Consider the following 20,074-nt stretch of genomic DNA (forward strand, 5'->3'; position numbering starts at 1 on the left):
AGGTATTAATCTAAAAAAGGCAAGAATGGAGGAGGGAACCTACTGCTGTGTGGCAGAGTCCAGAACCGGTAACAACGTAAAGTGGGCCAAGGTACAAAATGTGAGTCCCATAGTGAAATGTGCTACTCAAGGTAAACGGTTTACTTTTGTTGTCTTTGGCAGTTTTTGAGAACCTTGTCATGTTAATGTAGTTATTGAAATTGAATTTGGAAATTGTAATGTTTTTCTCATATTTCACTTAAAAACTGCTAACTCCCACCTTGAAAGGGATGACATATATCTCAAAAGCAGGGTACTGCTAATACTTTAGTAATCCCACAAGGAGGATATGAAATACTGTAAAAACCCAACTAATTTGCATTTTCTTTTTCCCACTTGTTTGCAGTGAGATGCGTAATGTAAAAATAACCTACTACGCAAGTTCTCTTTGCAAATACACAAATGGTACTTACTGTGTGTGTTGGAGATCACCCTGAGTCTCTGTGACCTTGGCAACATTTCAGGGGTTACATTTTCAGAGATCAACTATTCTTGAACAGTTTCCCCAATGTATTGGCACAGACCAACTTTCTTAAACAGTAAGCATTTATATCTTCTTTCCCCACCCATTTTCCTTCAACAAACATAGCCATTATGGCCTTTTTTTTGCGGGGGGCGGTAGGGAAGGGAATTGAAGGAGGGGTAAGGAAAGAGGGAGAGAGAGAAAGCCCTAATTACCACTTATGTAAAAATTTTCATGTAGTCTCATGGCAGGGTTGTGATACCTGATTTTGGTATCACATTTGTGCCTTATTTTATTTTAAAGGATTGACTTTCTACGGATTTTCTTCTGAGAATACTCAGTTTAAAGGATATTTGTAAAACTTGGAATGTGTTTTCCTTGACTTTATCTTATGATCATTTTTCTAATAGGGAATTGTTGATTTAACTTTTGGTTTTTTTTATTTAAGGAAAGTGAACTTGTCATATTTCTTCAAACTTGGTGATCTTGAGTCCTGAATTCTGAGGGAGACTGCTCTGTATGCTAGTTATTTTTCTTTTTTATTCTTTCACGTTTTAGCATACCTCTTAAAATGATTATATAAATAAAGTAAATTCCTTCGATCATTATCTTATTTTAAAAATTGTTTTAAATTCATGATGAAATTTCTAATTTCTTCCTTTTGGTTATCTGAGTATTAGGCAAAAAAGTTATTCTGCAAATACCATGATACAGAAGAATAGCAATAGAAAAGAAAATAGTTAATATTCTCTTAAGTTCTTTAATGCACCTTTTCATTGGAGAGACTTGGTAGTATCATGTTCAACTTCTAAAGTAAACATGAATCACAGAGCTCTTTTTTTTTCTTTTGCTTGGTTTTACAGTTGTATAGCTATTCCAAAGTTGAAAATGTGTTTGTTCTTGAAAGAAAAATGTCCCTCATTGCTTAGACTAATGGTGCTTTAAGACATGTTTATTCAAAGATGGCAGCAAAGAGGTGAATAGGCTGAATGCTGTATTTTAGAGATCATTGTGTTGTATACTACACATGCAGTCAGTGCACTGTTTATGTAGCTGCCTTCAATTTTTCTCTGATTTATAATCTATGAGAAAATTGAATATTTTGTCTCTATTGTTTTTAACAAAAATATGGAGATTCTAGACAAACATATCCATTGAATTTAAAAATTGATTCGTGAAGAATAATTAGCCAGCTGTGCTTCAGCTCTGTTGTTAAATTATATATTCAAGTTCTTTAAAGAGTTGCTCCATCAGACAGTTGGTTCAAGGAAAGGTATTTTGATTTTGGTGTCTTCAAGGCAATCCATTGTTTAAATTTGAACATATGGAACTTCGAAGTAATAATTAAGAAGTACCCTGGTGTTTATGAGGTGTGTGACATTTGTCTTTTTTGAAGGGTATCAAAAATATTCCCTATACAGTACATAATTATTAAATAAAACAATTGGGTTTTTTCCTAAACTTTTTGGTTTATTTTGTGTTCAGTTAATGAAAATCATCCTGTGAGCATTCTAAAATAGGCTAAAGTTATTGCACTGTATGCTTTATTTAATGCTAAAATGTGATACAAACACGTAAATCATGAAAGGAAATTAACCTATTTATGGTTCTCTGTAGGATGTCTCAAGAAAACTTCTGGTTGGCATTTGAGTTGAATTCTATTGGTGACACAAATGTATTTTTTCCTTATGCTTATAGTGACTTTTCTGTCACTAATATGACTTTTTAGATGTAACTAGCAATCTTTTAGCAAGGACAACAGTAAAAACTTTCTACTTCTAGAGATTTATTTTTCATTCAGTGATGTAGTCTCAGTTAAAAGCTCTTTGGGGATTTATAAAAAATATGTCTTTGCTAATACTAACTCAAAGGATAAAAATGAATAATATTGCTTTTTAGTAGTTTGAAAAAAATGTTTATCCTCTTGTTGCTTTGTTGAAGTTGATGTAACTTCTCAAATTAGAGATGTCTGTTCATATATAGATAGCTCGTGAGTACACTATTTTTGACAGTTAAATCTAGGCTTGATGACTGAAGCATCTGTTCTAGTACAGAAAGAGAAAAGTTTGGGAATGGAGTTTTTTTTATTAATATTTGAGAGTTGATTTTATGTGATTAATCTTTTGATGCCTTGAGTTTGCTGTATCTAATTCTGAAAGTTGAAAATTAGCTCTAATTTGACCATGATCCTTTTCTAAGTTATATCATTTCTTTGATTATATTGTAATGCTAGAAACTTCTTAAGCTCAAAATGGCTTAAACAAATAAGCTCCCTAGAGTATATTTACAAATATAAAATGTCTATTAATTAATTCTGTAATCTTAAATGAAAATGTAAACATTCCGAGACACCGTGTAATCATAATATATATATTTTTGCATACTTTAGGTTATTTTAAGTTTGTAGAGTTTTACAGGAATTATTTTTTCATTTGTTTCTGTAAGTGAAATTACAAGCTGTAAGCAAGTGTTTGCAGAAAATTGTTGGTTCTTAGAATATTAAAATATTTTATAAAATGATTACATGCCAAAACTAAGACCTTATTGTAAAGAGACACTTGAACCAATAAATTAGTATAAACTATATCCTGAATTAGAAATAAGTGAAATGAATAGAGGATATTGATTTGAAAGATTGAGTATCTCAAGTGTTTATATGTAGTTGGCAATATTTATAAAATCTGATTTATTTATACCTTGGCTTAATCTGAAAGGATTATAGGGAAATCTGAGACATTTTGCCTGATAGTCTTTGCATACTTAAATATCAGCCAGTCAGAATGGGTTTGAGGCCTTGATCTTGTTTCTCTGAAGCTTTCTGGTTAGAATAACTGACCACTTCCCATGGCTCAGCCTGACTCTGCTGCCGCACCATTGCCATGCAGAGGGAGGTTAATAAAGCCCCCGCCTGGAACGACATGACTTGGCTTCTGTCCCAGCTCTTCCTGCTTATGTAGGATGACCTTGAGTGGGCTCCAAAACTTCTTGTGCCTTGGGGGCTCCCAGTGTAAATAAGTGATAGTAATATCTAATCCTGCATGACTCATGGATATTCATAGTCATTTCAGATAATGTGATAAGTTTCAAGACACTGGGGAGTTTTGGATGGTAAGGTTTTATTCTTACATCTTCCAATCAGCCAGAAAACTGGAGCATTTTAGTAAAACTTAAAGTGCTATATTTTAGTATAACTTTAACAAGAATTGAAAGAAAGAAAAAGTCAGTTATAAATCCTACATATTTCTTTCTGGTCTTTTTTCCTATGCATTTAAAATAAGAAAAAGGCAATTATCTACATCTTCTTTTGTATGTTTCTTTTTACATGTAATATTATTACATAAGATTTTTTTGGGTCCAAATTCTTTGTAAACATTATATTTTACAGATATAAAAGATGTTTAGTTAAGGAGACTCAGTGTGGTTGTTTGCTTTCTTTCTCTTCTGTATTTGGATGTTTAGATTGTTTCTAAAAAATATGTGTAAATATGTATAGGTTAAAGTGTCATGAGAAATGTCTTAATTCATAAAATTTGATCTGATTTTGGCATGTATTCTTAGTATTGATTCTTAGCAGCAGCAGAATTACTGAATCAAGGGGTAAAGTGCTTTAATGCTCTTGATAATTACTTACAAATTATTTTCTGAAAGATTTTAAGTGTAGTTTAAATTTACGCCCTGCACTAGGCATTCTGTTGGCTTTCATACTTTAAACATTCTCCATTTTTCTATGCCTAGTTCTTTCAAAAACACTTCTCAGACTCCCCGGACTCCACATCCCATTTAAATAGGATCACTCATTTTCTAAAAAGTGGCTAGGGACCCCTCCCCCCCAATTTATTAATTTATTTTGAAAAATCAATACATTATCCTGAGATAATAGCAATTATAGTTGTATTAGTTTCTCGAGGCTGCTGCAACAAATTACCACAAACTTAATGGCTTAAGACAACAGGCATTTGTTCTCTCATGGTTCTGGAGGTCGGAAGTTTGAAATCAGTATCCTTGAGTTGGAATGAAGGTGTCAGCAGGGCTGCTCTCCGTCTGGATATTCCAAGAGAACCATTCCTTGCCTGTCCAGCTTCTGGTGGTTGCTGGTATTCCTTGACTTGGGGCTCCATCACTCTAATCTCTGCCTCTGTCTCATAAGGATACTTGTGATGGTATTTAGGGCCTAACTGGATAATCCAAGATAACCTCTGTGTTACAAAATCCTTAATCTAATCCCATCTGCAAAGACCTTTTTATAAATAAGGTAACATTTACAGGTTCCACAGATTAGGACCTGATATCTTTGAGGACCACCATTCAGACCACTACAATAGTTTGTAACTAAAGTGAGTTATTATTATTTTGAATAATGCTTTGGATTTTTCTTTAAATCTTATGTGTTATTTAGAGCAAAAGAACTGATATTGCTGGGAAATGATGTAGTTGAATATGAGGTGTGGGTGTGAATATAAAGATGTGAAGACCTCCAGTAGTAGTATCTCTTACTAGTACTATGTGACATCCTGTTAAATAATGTGGTGTATTTCTATTTATTGATGTATAACAAAAGAAGGCTTGATATTTTATAATTGGTGTTTAAGAAACTTTGTGTTAGAAATGTGAAATTTCCTAATTCAAATTCATGAAAAATTGAGAAAATTTATTATAGTCATTGTCAAAGTTAAGCAAGATATTAAAACTTTTCCTTTTGTAATGGGAGTGTCTGTGCTGGAATTAAATTGGGCGGGTTTTCTAATAAATACTCTTTATTCAACTAAATTTTCCTGTTCACCCATGCATGGTACAGTTATAGTTTCAGGTATATGTTTCTGACAATCTATATCAGGTACAGAGCTTGCCATGCAAATTGCAACTGTATAGTTTCAGAAAATAACAGGTTGACATTCCCAGCAAAAGAGAGGAGCTCAGGGAAGGTGGGAGAAAAGGCAAGGGTTAGAAATAACCTGCCAGTTCTAATCTTCAGAAACTTTGCATAAACAAGATTGGAATGAAAACAGTGTTTTTTTTTTTCTTTTTTAAATTTGGAAACCTGTAACTTATCCAATCATAACATTCCATGCTGAGAGCGTGCACACTTTTAGAAAGACACCACAGTGTAATGCTCTAGGTTCCCAAATCTACTTCAGTACTGGCTTTATGCATAACTTGAACTTAAAACGTCAGTTGGTTGGATGGTGTATTTTTATATTGCATCTAGTAAAATGGAGAGAAAGGGTAAAATAGCCAGTAAAAAATAGCATAGGAGTAATAAGTTTTAAGAACATTTTACGTGTTAATCAGAATGTTAGGTCCTGTATTTATAAGTGCAAAATCATAAAGGTACAATTTAAGTTTTCATATGTATGTACAAATAGGATGATGACTTTGGATATTTTCAGTGCTTAGGCTCAGCTAAATACATTGGAAGTGTGTTAAAAACAAGGACAGAGTTCTCAGAAGAAGAAAAGTTAACAAAAGTAATTTAAAATAAGTCCAACATCCTAAATCTGATTGTTTTGTTCAAGAGTACAAATGTGTGTAATATTTGAGTCAATAAATGGGACAGCAGAGAAGCTGTTTGAATTATTTGCATAGAAAGAATATTAAGTAATAAGTTATTTGATTACTTCCTAGGGGCATGGAAACACTTTTATCTTGTTATGGCAAATCTTCGGAATTCAGATAACTTACAAAATAAGGTATACTTCTAGCCATATTCAGCATAAAGTTCTGGCCCATATCTCTGGAATCTGAAAGACAGTTTACCAAACAACAAAGCAAAATGAATAAGCCCAATAAAACCCCTAAATACTTAAAATAACCCTCAAAAATATGCCCCAAGTGTGTCAGACCTCCCATGAACCTATCCTGTGCACACCTATATAAAAAGTAGACTGAGATCTTTAACACTGATGGACTGAGAGCCTGAAACTCCTTGAGCAGAGAGCCAGTTAGTTATACTTTGCTGTCAGTACTCTTTGCAGAGTGGGTGGGGGCCTTCAAGTCATAGGCTGAAACTGAAAAGAAGAGAATTGTTCCTAGGCACATTGGAAATAGAAGAGACTCAGTGTTTTCCAAACTGAGTGTTCTGACCCAGTAATGGGACCATGACATCAATTTAATGAATGTATTAGTCTGTTTCTGTTGCTCGTAACAGAAATACCTGAAACTGGGTAATTTTTAAAGAAACAATATTTGTTGCTTGCAGTTTTGCAGGCTGGGAAGTCCAAAGTCCAGGGAACACATCTGATGAAGGTCTTGTTGGTGTGTGGTTACTCTTCACAGCAATGCAGGGTGTCATATGGCAGAATGGCAGGAGAGAGAGAGAGAGAGAGAGAGAGAGATAAAAAGGAGAGAGTGCTTCTCACATGCTCTCCTTTTAAAGCCATCGGAGCTACACCTGTGAACACTATTAAATGATGAATGGATTAATCTATTCATTAGGGCATGGTCCTTATAATCTAATCACCTCTTCAAAGCCCCACATCTCAATTACCATAATAGGAATTCTCATCTTCTTAATACTGTCACAGTAGAGATTAAGTTTCCAGCATGAACTTTGAGGGGGACAAACATATCAAAACTATATCAATGAGTCTCAACTGTCAATTAAATAGATTAGAAATAAAATAGAACATACTAGAATGCGGTGGGAGCATAAAGAGAATGACCTGAAACTTTAGGCTGTATGAGGGGTCTTCAAAAAATTCATGGAAACATTTGTATTATCTTTTAATTCCATTCTTCCATGAATTTTTTTAAGTATCCTCATATTTAACATGACTGAGAGAGTTTTCACTATATTCTCGATCAACTATTCACTTCCTTGGAAATTTGGACTCAGTCAACTCAAAAGGTTGTCTATAACCTACAATATAGAAACCAAAGCAGCAATGAAATACCACTTTATACCCATCAAATTGGCAAAAAATTAGTCATTATCTAATATCCCCAACATTGGCCAGAGTGTGGCAAAAGAGGAATTATTTTCCTTTACTTTGGAAAGCAATGTGACAGTCCTGGTAAAGTAGAAAATGTGTGTACCCTCTGTCCCCAGCTACATGTCAGCCCTGGAGGAACTCTCCTGCAGGTGCAAAGGAACACTTGTACCAGTGAAGTAAATGAAGCAGAGAGTAGCAGAGATCAGAAATTATGTACGTATTAATTCACAGGAATATATGTCTATCTTTGCTACACTCCCCTTCATTTCAACAATAGAGGGTTAAGAGGGCTCTGCAGACTGGATGAGTGTGTGCATGTGTGTAAAAGAAACAACTTGACTATCCCTCTGTTGAGGAATGAATAACAAATAGATTTACTTATGCTGTAAATACAGCAGCTGGAGTAAATGAATTATATCTCTACCTGTACCAATGGGAATACATTTAAAACACATGCACACACGCGTGTGAAGATAGAAACAAAAGGATTCATATGATATAATGCTGTTTATATAAAATTTCATATGATATAATGGTATTTATATAAAACTTTGGCCCACAAAACACATTAGTATCTATTATGTCTAGGAATTCATATTTATGAAAACAAGAAACCCAAATGGAAATAATGTTCTGAAGATTAGGTATCTCTGGAGCGGGAGAGAGAGGGAAAGGATGGTGATGGTACTTGGGGTGATATTTTAGCTATTACCTATAACATTGTATTTTTGAAAAAAGAAGATTCTGAAGCAAAAAGGGTAAAATGTTACTATTTAGTAAATATTCCTGAACTTTTGTTTGTCTGAAATATTAACTTAAAATGTAGTCTGTTCTATCTTCAAAAAGTAGAATCCTTTAATCTTTGATTTGTAGATTAGTAGATTTGTTGTAATTTCCACATCTCTTTGAATACGTTAAATTTAATATTAATATTTTGAAGAAAGTATAAACTGTTTAAATCCCAATAGTTTCATTTGCTGATCTCTGCTGTATCTGGCTTTGTTTCAATGATGGAATGGTTAAGAGAGTAACCTGAAATGCTTCGGTTCTTTGTTTTTGCTCATTATTAATTAGATTCCTGCAAACTGTTGGATTCAGTCTCTATGTTCTCTGTATATGTTCAGTAGAACAGAAGCTTCATGAGAGCTGGGACTTTGATCTCTTTGATTCACTAGCATGTAGAGTAGTAAATGCTGGGCACACAGTAGGGTTCAGTAGTATTTGTTGAATGAATGAATAAACAGATAAAGAGTGACTTTCCAGCCGTGAATGCTTTTTCATATCCTGTTAGTTTATGCATGCAGCATGACTGGTGCATATTATGTGCAAAGTAAAGGTATGGCAAAAGATATTATGAGATGCTTCTATATTAGTCTGTTTCTTACTCGCCTCCTAGAACTTACTACTGGGGCAAAGTTTCTGTCTCTGGACAAACTGTCAGCTATCTTTCTTTGACGGGTAAGTGCTCCATTTACTACCACTGCTCCCCCCTTTTTTAATACCTCGGTTTCCAGTTAATTCAGGGTTAAATTTACAGGCCAACTGGACACAGTAGAATGAATTTGTGTATACCTGTATCTGTACAGTTTCTGATTTATGTGTGCTTTTGTTCTTGTTGCTGTTCTATTTTATTAACATGTTTCGTATTGTCTTAACCATGTAAACTCTCTGAAAAGTCTTTTTGAAAAAATTAGAACAAATTATTTCCATGGAAAATTGTATTCCTTTAAAGATTTATATTGCTCACTTAAACACACACACACACACACACACACACACACACACACACACACACACACACACACACGCGCGCGCGCGCGTGCGTGCTCATTTAAGATGTGCCTGGGGTCCAGTACTTTTAATGAAATTCAGTTACGAATTTTATAAAGCAAATGCTTACTTTGTATTATGGACTGAATTGTGTCCCCCACAATTCATATATTGACATTCTAATCCTTGGTACTTCAGAATGTGACTGTATTTGGATATACGGTCTTTAATGAGTTAATTAGCTTAAAGTGAGGTCATTGAGGTGGGCCTTACCAGTATGACTGGTGATCCTATAAGAAGAGGAGATTAGGAGATAGACAGTACAGAGAGAAGACCATGTGAAGACAGATGGCCATCTTCAAAGCAAGGAGAGAGGCCTCAGAAGAAATCAACCTCCTAACACCTTGGTCTTGAACTTACCAGTCTCCAGAACTGTGAGAAAACAAATTTCTGTTCTTTAAGCCATCCAGTATGTGATATTTGTTACAGCAGCCCTAGCAAACTAATACACTTTAGTAAAGTGAATAAATGTGTACATATTATGTACATATTTATAATTTTTTTTATTTTTTTATTTTTTTAATTTTTATTTTTTGTCTTTTTCGTGACCGGCACTCAGCCAGCGAGTGCACCGGTCATTCCTATGTAGGATCCGAACCTGCAGCGGGAGCGTCGCCACGCTCCCAGCACTGCACTCTCCCGAGTGCGCCACGGGCTCGGCCCTATAATTTATTTTTTAAACCTAAATTTTAATAGATAGTAACCTGCCATTTATATTCTATGGAAATATGGAATCCTTATATTAAGGAAATTCAAAAATTACAGATGTTTATTCTATACAATACTTTCATTTATATAGTTCTTGTACTTTAAATACTTGTCATACCTCAACTTATTAGACAGCAATCCAAAATCAATTATTTGCTTTAAAAATGCATTCCATTGCATGAGAAGGGAACATTTCAGTGGATATGTAACCATATGATTTACAGTTATACAATTCTATAATAATAATTAATGCATATAATAGAAACTTTTAAGTACTAGTACCTTTCAGGCACTTTGCCCCTTCAGTTAGATTTAATGTTAATTTTAGTCTAATATTCTAAGAAGTGGTAAACATTTATATTAATATGGTAGCAAACAGGGATTCAGAATATCAGAATAGCTCAGATTTTTCATTCTTTTCTTAAGTTATTGGTAAGTATTATTTACTGCATTGCCTTTGCAGTAGCTAGCTGTGCTGTTTTCAATTCAGCCACCCCAAGTGATTCGTGAATTACTAATAAGAGAGACCAAAGACTATAAAACTTTGATCAATTGTAAAGCATTCTTTTGCTTATTCCAAAATGAAAGAGTTGATAATTAATAATGCAAAACATTTTCTCTGGTAGCAAGTGTAGAGGTAATTTCTCTGAGGTTTTAAAATATATCAGGTTGTGAAAAACTTAAATATGGATTTAAGTGTAGAGATAATTTCTCTGAGGTTTTAAAATATATCGGGTTGTGAAAAACTTAAAGGTTAGTTTTGAGCCTACTCACTTTTTAGCATTGGCTTGCTTTATTCTACACAATAGTAAGCTTGGATTATTGCATTCCTCTATTATTTTTCTTCATTGCTCAAAATTCTATCTGTATAATAAAAATCCTGTAAGAAAATAAAAGAAATATTTTATATGAAAGAGTCTACCCTAAATTTTAAGTACGCTAATTTTAATAACTCTGAGCTTAAAGTCTTGAAATCTTTAAATAATTCCTATTTTTGGCAGATACCATGAGAATTATTTTGGATAAATTATTTTAAAATACATTTCTTTATTTAAGTCATGTTCTATTTGTGAATTCCTGTACAAACTTTGTCCAAAGATTGGGAAATTTTTCCTTTTGTTTACAGTGATGATGATTTTTCAGTCATGAATTTCTCACCTGACCTAATAGCATGAGTTAATTTAAACAATTTTTCTCATTCTTTATTAACTAAATAGAAAATTGTGTTTATTTTATTGGACTGTTTTAGATAAACATAGCAAATTTCCCAATTTTAGTTTTACCTAGAATATATTGCTTCTATAGTGAAAACAACTGATTACTAATGCAAACAGTAATCAGTTAATAGTTTGAAAACTGTTATCAGCTTATATTTTGAAAACAACTTTTAATACTTGCAAATATTTTTTACAGCTTAATTAGTGAAAATTAATCTGTATTTTCTGTTGACTTGGGTTTTATGAAAATCAATTCTCTTTTGATTAATCATTTCTTACACTTACATATCCTTTCTTCAACTTTTCCCCCTTTAATTAACTCCATTATGTATTGCACCCAAAAGGTAGGCATGTGATTATGTTGCATGTTCTGCATTCCTTTGCGTGGCCTGGCAGCTCTGATACTCAGGGCTCCCTGCACAGGCCACCTGCCTCCTCTGGCTGCTGTGGCTTAGCGAAAGGTAGACTTGATCACCACTGGGCTTCTGGAGGGCGGGGCAGTGTGTCTCTCCCTCTGTCTCCGGTTTTCTTTGCATTTACTTTTCTATCTTGATGGAAAATTTGGAATTTTTACATTTACTAAGAGATTGATGACATATTTTACAATTTAAATAGTGGAATTCATCTTTTTTTTTTTTTTTTTTTTGTAAACTGTTCATTCTATTTTTTCATTAACAATGGTAATTATTCCCCTTTGGGGAAGGTATCAAACTACAAAGGAATATTTAATGGATAATAAGATGAACAAAGTAATTTTGGCGATTATAAAGAAGTATTTCATAGCTAAGGTTTGTTCTTGTCGAGGAACTATTAGTTTCTGCTTAGCCAAGATTTTTCTCCTCTGAGTAGTATTTGGATGTAATTCACATTATCTCCAGTGATTCTACTTTTTCCTGGCTGCTAATGCTAAATAACTCCTAAGATTAAAAGTTTCTTTCTGTAGATATTTTGATAATCAGTTTAGAATCAAGTCCAGTTGATTTGAGAACCCAAAAGTATAAATGACTTCAAAATACCTTTGGAAACCAAATTAAAACTAAAACTTTTTTTTTTTGCTTGATATTTGTTATTTTGGTTATGTCAAAAAGCCCGGTCCAAATACTGATGCATTTCAGACCAGACATTTATTTGTATCTTTTATGGGCAAGAATCACATAAAATATTCACACTTGAGGGTTAACAGCCCTAAAGCAAAAACATTTTATGACCCACTGGTAGTCTTGTTGACTGTTCATCCAAGAAAGGCATTCTTTTCATTTATATCTCCCTGGCCTTATCTATTAATGTTGAAGTAAACATTTGAGGGCAATCATATATTTTTTTTTTATTTTCAATTTTTAGGGGATAGCTCACATTTTTGGCTCTTTAATACAAACAAGATCATTTAGGGGATAGCTCACGTTTTTGGCTCTTTAATACAAACACGATTGTTTGTGCCTATTTTATAATTTAGTCAATTTATGGGTTTTGCAGAGCAAATCTTGGATTATAATCTGTCAGAATCATTCCGCCTTTCTCCAGGTAGCTATCTCAATTCACTGCTGTTACCTTTGAGTACTTCTCAGCATACTGTTTACACCACAGCTGTCAGCTTTAGAACTCTGGGATCTGTATCAGAATCAAACGTGCAGGGAGGGTTCTCAGAATGCACGTGGCCTGTGCCTTATCATAGATGTACTGCTTTAGAATTTTTGAGGTGGTAGCTGGGCAAGTGCATTTTGGAAAAGCTCCTCGGTGTATTCTGACATACTCCCTTGGTGAAGAGACACTGTGCCACATCACTATACACTAAAACCTGGAAATATGTCATTGGCAATACTGTTTTAAATGAGAGGAAAGCATCTTTTGTGGTTTCTGACCCAGAATGGTATTGCCTATAACAGGTGAAAGGGAATTATGCTGTATTAGGAGGAAACCTTATTTATTTGTCATTAATGTACTCAGGAAATACTTGTTTGGGTGCCTGTTATATGGTAGGATCATTTAAGATTCAGCACTCAGACCACAAATAAGGTAATTGCTTGCGCATATGCTCGGTCCTCGGTCCTGTCTCTCCTAAAGCTCCTCTCTCTCCTAAAGCTCCTCTCTTCTTTATTCCTTCTTTTCCTAAATAACTCATCTATTAAGATGTAAGTCAGAGGCTGGCTGGTTTGCTCAGTTAGTTAAAGCAACACCTTGTAACACCAAGGTCAGGAGTTCGATCCCTGTACCAGCCAGACCCTCACCTTCCCCCGCCCAAATAAAAGATGTAAATGAGGCAGTGCTGTCTGTTTCAGTGAAGCCCTTTCAGAACTCTAGAATTCTTAGCATATTGCGATCATCTGTATGTCATAGTGTATAAAAATGTTCCCATTTCTTGTTACAGCTTACTTGTGTGTGTCTCGTTAGCCTATGAATTCATTTAGGGAAGGCACAGTGACTTGTACGCTAGACTGGGAAACCTCTGTGTACCTAGTGCCTAATGTAGTATTACTTTTTCTATCTAGTAGTGGAATTAATGCGAATGCACATGTCTGAGGTCTTTATAAGTTAAAAGGTAAAAGGTCATGAGGGAGGGGAATAAAGATTTACAAATAAATACGGGAAATTTCCCCTGTTACCCTCTAACAGGAGACAAGTAGGTATTTCCCATAAGAATTGCACTTTCTAGACTGAATCAGAAGGTGTGACAGTATACCAGAATTTGAGATTTTTGTAAGGGTAAATTTAACATATTATTTAGTGTATGTGTCTGATATTTTACATACTACATTTGAAGTTGGCTTTTTGGTCCTTTATTTAATCTACAAGCGTTATTTGAATCTCTCCTTAAAATCTTATTTTCTCATGGTCTCTGTGATGCTCCTCTCTCCTGGTTATCTATCTACTGTCAGTTTCACTGTCTCTTTTGTTTGCTTTTCATCCTAAATCTCTAAATGGTAGAGCTCCTTAAGGTCTTGTTCATATCCACTTTGCTTCTTTTTCTACATCATTATCTGTAATGATATGACCCTTTCTTAAGGGTCTCTGTACCGTCTATATGTTGATCCCCCAATTTTTAGCTTCAGCTTCAATCCTTTTATTATAGGTAGTAATTAATTTGAAAAGCTCAATCATGAGTAAAGGGTAGGTTGATGGATATCTGTAGCTGAAGAAAGGACTTTTCATCTAATCAAATTGGTGCCTCGTTAATGCATTCACATCGGATATTTTCTCTCTTTAAAAAAATTATGAAAAACACTTATTTTTTGATTTATTAATTCCTCCATGTTCATAGTTCTTATCTGTTCCTCATAATCGTGCTTTGTGTATCACTGTCCTAGGGCTGCTATAAGAAATCACCATAAACTTGGTGGCTTAAAACAACAAAAATTAATTTTCTCACAGTTCTGGAGGCCAGAAGTCTGAAGTCACGTCACGTGGGTAGGGCCAGGCTCCTTTGCAGGCTCTCGGGATGAGTCCTTCCTTGCCTTTTCCTGGCTTCTGGCAATCCTTGGTGTTCTGTGGTTTGTAGCTGCATCATTCCAGTCTCTGCTTCTGTCTTCACATACTCTTCTCTCTTCTCTGTGTGTATCTCTATGTGTCCCCTCCTCTCCCATTAAGGACACCAATTGTTTGACCTAGGGCCCATCCTAATCCAGTATGACCTTATTTTAATGAATTATATCTGCAAAAGACCATGGGTGGACATGAGCTTTTGGGGGAAACTGACTCACTATACTTTCTAGGTTAATCCATACCAAATATCCAACAGGAGAAGCAGCTATAGTGTAGAGCTAGAATGGAAAATCTGGAAAGACGACTACCGGATTCCACTGCTTATGGGACAACTTGGCCTTGGACAAGTTACTTAATTGCTCTGTGCTTCAGCTTCCTCATGTATAAAATGTAGGTAATGATGACGGCCCACCACATGGAATTAGTGTAAAGATTAAAAGATTTCATATATGTAAAGTGCATAGAACAATACCTAGCACATAATAGCACAAGTTATAGGCCTATGGAGATGCTTTCCTGAAAACCTCCTTCCAATTCATTCCACCTCCCTCTTCCTGATTTTACGTATTATTCAGTTGTTTATCCTTCTCACTGTAATTATTTGTGAGGAAGTGCAAAAGGTATGCTACAGTAGAGCATACAATACGGCCTTTGCACACCTTCAAGCTGTGTAGAGGTTTCTGGACCAACCCACTCAGAAACCTCTGCATGGATGAATGGCTGGAGATTGTGGGGCCTATTGTGTCTCCAGGTGCTTGTGGTTACATGGGATTCCTGGAATGTTAATTAATTTTCGTATTTCCCTTTAAAGTTACTTCGGTAGTTTGAGCAAAGAATTTCTGAGCAGGTCCCAAAGTGGCATTCTCATTTACTAACGCCCTTATAGGAAACTGTACTTGATGCCTTTTTTGTAATTTTTAAGAGCCTTTGAAAGGCATTCTAGGTTTGTAAAGTTAGTTTGCAATATGCTCCTTAGTCTAGCACTGGAGCTTTTGGTGACATCTTCACACTAAGGATTCTGGGATTACTATTATACCTTGCAACACTTAAGGTAGATTTATTACAACTAAGAAACCCTGAGATAAGGGAACATATTCTCATCTTTTCCTTCTGGCCTCATTAGAAGTTATTTTGCTTTAAAATATGCCTCGTATTATATTCTCAGCAGTATTTTTCCCCCCTCAAAATTAAAGAAAAAAAACACACCAAGTATCTCAGGTGATAGTAATGCTCAGCACTTATTTAGGGACGCCAGATGTATTCATGTATTCAAAGTGAAATCTTTTGCATTTGTTTCTGTTATTAGAGACCAATGGCACAAAGCAAGATTCGGTCAAGCTAGGTAATTTATAAACATAAGTTTGGATGTTCAATATAATTTGTAAATGTATGGTTTTTAGATATAATTGCTTATTTCTTCTGTACTGCAAAATTAAACTACAGTATTAAATTTTTCAAATAAGTTTAAAAATTATTATTAATAAAAAGATTTATTAAATTCATTCATTCTGTACCTAGGTCAACCACATTTACTGTACCCTACTTTTCATCTGATTGATATTTGATACATACCAATGTATTCAAAATAGACTAGTATAGTTTCTTGTCTTTGCACAGTGGGATGAGCGGAGACTCATTCATTCAATCATAAAAGTTTATTTAGAGCATAAATGTTAATGGCTTAGTGCTAGACTCTGAAGGTATAGCAGTGAATGAGACTCAACACTTTGCTCAGTGAATCTGAGAAAGGAAGGGGGAATGGATGTGTAAACCATTAAATTAAAATATAGTGAGACGAGGGTAACAGGTAGCAATGATTAACTTTGTCTGGGAATAAGGGTGGGGAGAAGTTTGCTAAAAAGAGGAGACACTTGAGCTGTGTTTTGAAACATGTAGGAAACTTGTTGGCTGATGTGAACAGAGGAAAAGGAAGCTAGCGAGCTCTTCTCAGGTTCTGTGATGTCATAAACTATGGTTTATTTAAGAGCTGCAAGCAACTTGATTTTGCTGGCATTTACAGTGTATGGTTGTTCTGTTTCCAGGTCTCCTTTAGTGGCTGTGGTCTTTCGTGTAATTTGTGGAAATTTAGGTCATTTTACTGATCTCACGATACTTGCCAAATTATTTGAAGAGATAGTCTAATATCAAATTAATAAATATTTGCACAAATTAATATAGATTAAGCCCTGATAACTGGTCTCAAAATTGAGATTTGAAAAGGATTAGATAATATTACACTCATAGCATTTTCAGTCTTCCTTCTACTCCAGTACACCTAAGGGATATGATGCACTCCCATTAGTAATGGTAGAACTCCATGGCGATAACTATTGATCTTGGCCAGTGGTACGGAGGTATGCCCAATGGAGTAGTATATTCGCTAAGGTCAATCTAGTTCCTATAACAGATATATCTCCAAATATGAGTGGATTAATACACTAAATATTTATTTCTCACTTAAGTACAAAGTGGAAGTTTTTGACTGATAACAGGGTCTGAGGTGGTTGGAGATTTATTGGGAAGGATGTAGGCATGGCTATATGTGGTTGCTCAGGGGTCAAGGCTTATGGATGGGCTATGTCCTTTGGCATGTAGCTTCCACAGTTGCCTTGGGTGTCCTCAGCCAAGTGGCATGTGCAGGAAGAGAGAATGGAAAAGGCCCATCTGTTTTTTGACCTACCTGAGCCCTAAGTGACATACGTAACCTCTGTGCATGTTCCCTTGGTGAGAATCCGCCACAAGGCCCCACCTAAATGTGAAGGAGGATAGGAAATGTGGTTCCTGCTAGACTACTGCTTCCCAGCAGCAACTCAGCTCTATGGAAGGTGACTACAAGTCTTTAGTGGACAACCACCTGCCTCTGGAACCAGGGTGTATTAGAATCTCCAGGGAGAGTGAGTAAGTATAGGAATAATCAGCAGTTTGAGAAAGCCTCGCAAGTGGTTCTGATATGACCTCTTAGAGAGGGCATTTTTCTCACAACTCATTCAAGCATTATTAAAAATAGCCATATCTCTTTCTATGGAGAAATGGACCCCAAAATGCAGGAGGGGTGTTTTGGACAGAGTTAAATGTTAAATTTTGATTCAGTATTTCATGAACATTATTCTGATTTTGTTTCTTAGCCAAAAAGAAGTACATTTTCCTTAAAATTGTTCAGAATTCTTAAACTCCTGGGGGGGAGTTTAAACACATTTTAAAGATTATATTGCTTTTGGGACAGGTGACACAATCTTTGGATTGATGAAGATTTGATGTAGTATTTTTCATTTGAATATAATTTTAGCTATAGTTAGTGAAGAATCCACTAGGAAGTAATTTTCAAGTAGGCATCATATATGTATTAAGCAGCTCATAAGTAGAGATTGAAAGTACTTTCTGCTTCCCATCTCCATTTCAACAACAGATGCTGTGAGATTTACATTATTAACTTATAAACTTGCTTATCTAAGTGGCAGTAATGAGTTTTAAGATTAACAACAACAACAACAAATACCCTTGGAATAAGATACAGAATTTCTACCACTGCTGATAATTTTTTGATTTTGAAAAACTCAATTCCTTTTGTTAACCCTTGTAAAGATTGGAACTACTGCAGTAAATGAGATGTTTAGTGTGACAGTTTGAACCACACATTTTCAGTCCTCTTAGAGCCATTTAAGTATGTAAACTTTGCTCTGCTTTCTCAAGAATGGTAGTACATGTGCCAAACAATATGTGGACTTTTGGAGGTAATTTCTAGTCATTGTTCCATTGTCTTTATAGTCCTTCTTACTAATTAGTGTGTGTATGTGTGTGTGTGTGTGTGTGTGTGAAGGTGTGTAGGTGTAGCCTACTTATGTTTCAGGGTGTGTGATAGGTGCCAGGTGGTGGATGATGGGTACAAAATTACATAATTTCTGTTTTCATAGAGTTTGTTTCAGTGCAACATTGTTCAATAGAATTTTCTACAATGATAAAAATGTTGTATATCTGTATTGTTCAGTATGGTAGCCACTAGCCACATGAGGCTGTTAAGCTCTTGAAATGTGGCTAGTGCAGCTAAGGAACTGAATTCTTTCTTAATTTAATTTTGAATTAACTTAAATTTAAATAGCTACATGTGGCTGGTAGCCATCTTATTGGACAGTACCGGTCTAGTGGAAAGATAGACATTATTCAAATAATCACACTACAAAATCTAAAATTTCAAGTCCAACAAGTGGTATGAAAAAGATGTGTATTATGTTTTGAGCACCTGTAGAGGTTTATTTGATTTATATAGGTGTAATATCTCATAATATCTCTGTATTAGTCCATTTTGTGATGCTAGTACAGAATACCTGAGACTGGGTAATTTATAAAGAAGAGAGGTTTATTTGGCTTACGATTCTGGGACAGCTGCATCTGGCATGGGCCTCAGGCTGCTTCTACTCACGGTGGAACGTGGCAGGCAGCCAGAAGGTAGAAACAGATCATGTGGTGAGAGGAAGTGAGAGAGAGGAAGCAAGAGAGAGAGAGGAGGTGCCAGGGTCTTTTAAACAACAAGCTCTCGCGGGAACTAATGGAGCCAGAACTCACTCATTAATCCCCCCTCCCCCAGGGAGAGCATTAATCCATTCATGAGGGATCCACCCCCATGACTCAATCAGTTTCCAACACTTCCATATTGGAGATCAAATTTCGACATGAGTTTTGGTGAGGGCAACACATGCAAACTCCATCAATCTCTTAGGAAGGCTTTTGGTCATTAAAGGCTTAAATTTGGGTGATAGAGATGGAGAGAAGTGAAGAAATTTAAAAGAGAAATAGAGTATAAGTGGACAGGATCTCACATTGTTTTGGAAAATGGGATGGAGATAGGAGGTCTCAAAGATGACTTCTAGATTTCTTGCTTGTAAAACTGAAGAGATGAGGCCCATTCACTGTGAGAGAGAACACTGAAAAAGGACCAGGTAAAGCAAATGAGTTTGGTTTTGTAATACTGGGTTGGAGGGCACAGAAGAGAGGTTCGGGCCAGGTATAGACACTTGGCGTTGAAACTGTGAGCAAAAATGTGCTCACTTGGAAAGAAAGCATTGAATAACTGAATTTTGAGATGGAACATTTGGGGTGATGATAATATTCAGGATCTGATTATGGGAATGAGTGACCAAAATAAAGTAGAGAAGTAGTCATGGGGATTTGTATTAGTCCATTTCTGTTGCTTATAACAAAAATACACGGAACTGGGTAATTTGTAAAGAAAATGAAATGTATTGCTTACAGTTTTGGAGGTTCGGAAGACCAAAGTCCAGGGAACACATCTGGTGAGGGTCTTCCTTGGTGGTGGCTTCAGTGACACAAGGTATCACATTGTGTGATGGTAGAAGCAGAGAGAGAGAGAGACTCTCACATTCTCTCCTTTTAAAGCCCTCAGAACCATGCCTACG

At 35.4% G+C, this 20,074-nt stretch overlaps 1 protein-coding gene across 6 annotated transcripts in view; it reads left to right on the forward strand.

Annotated features, from left to right (window-relative positions):
• BMPR1B (bone morphogenetic protein receptor type 1B) overlaps positions 1–20,074 on the forward strand; it is a 345,860-nt gene that overhangs the window by 84,146 nt on the left and 241,640 nt on the right. The window lies entirely within an intron of this gene.

The sequence above is a fragment of the Cynocephalus volans genome, chromosome 9, assembly GCF_027409185.1.
Source record: "Cynocephalus volans isolate mCynVol1 chromosome 9, mCynVol1.pri, whole genome shotgun sequence".
Lineage (NCBI taxonomy): Eukaryota > Metazoa > Chordata > Mammalia > Dermoptera > Cynocephalidae > Cynocephalus > Cynocephalus volans.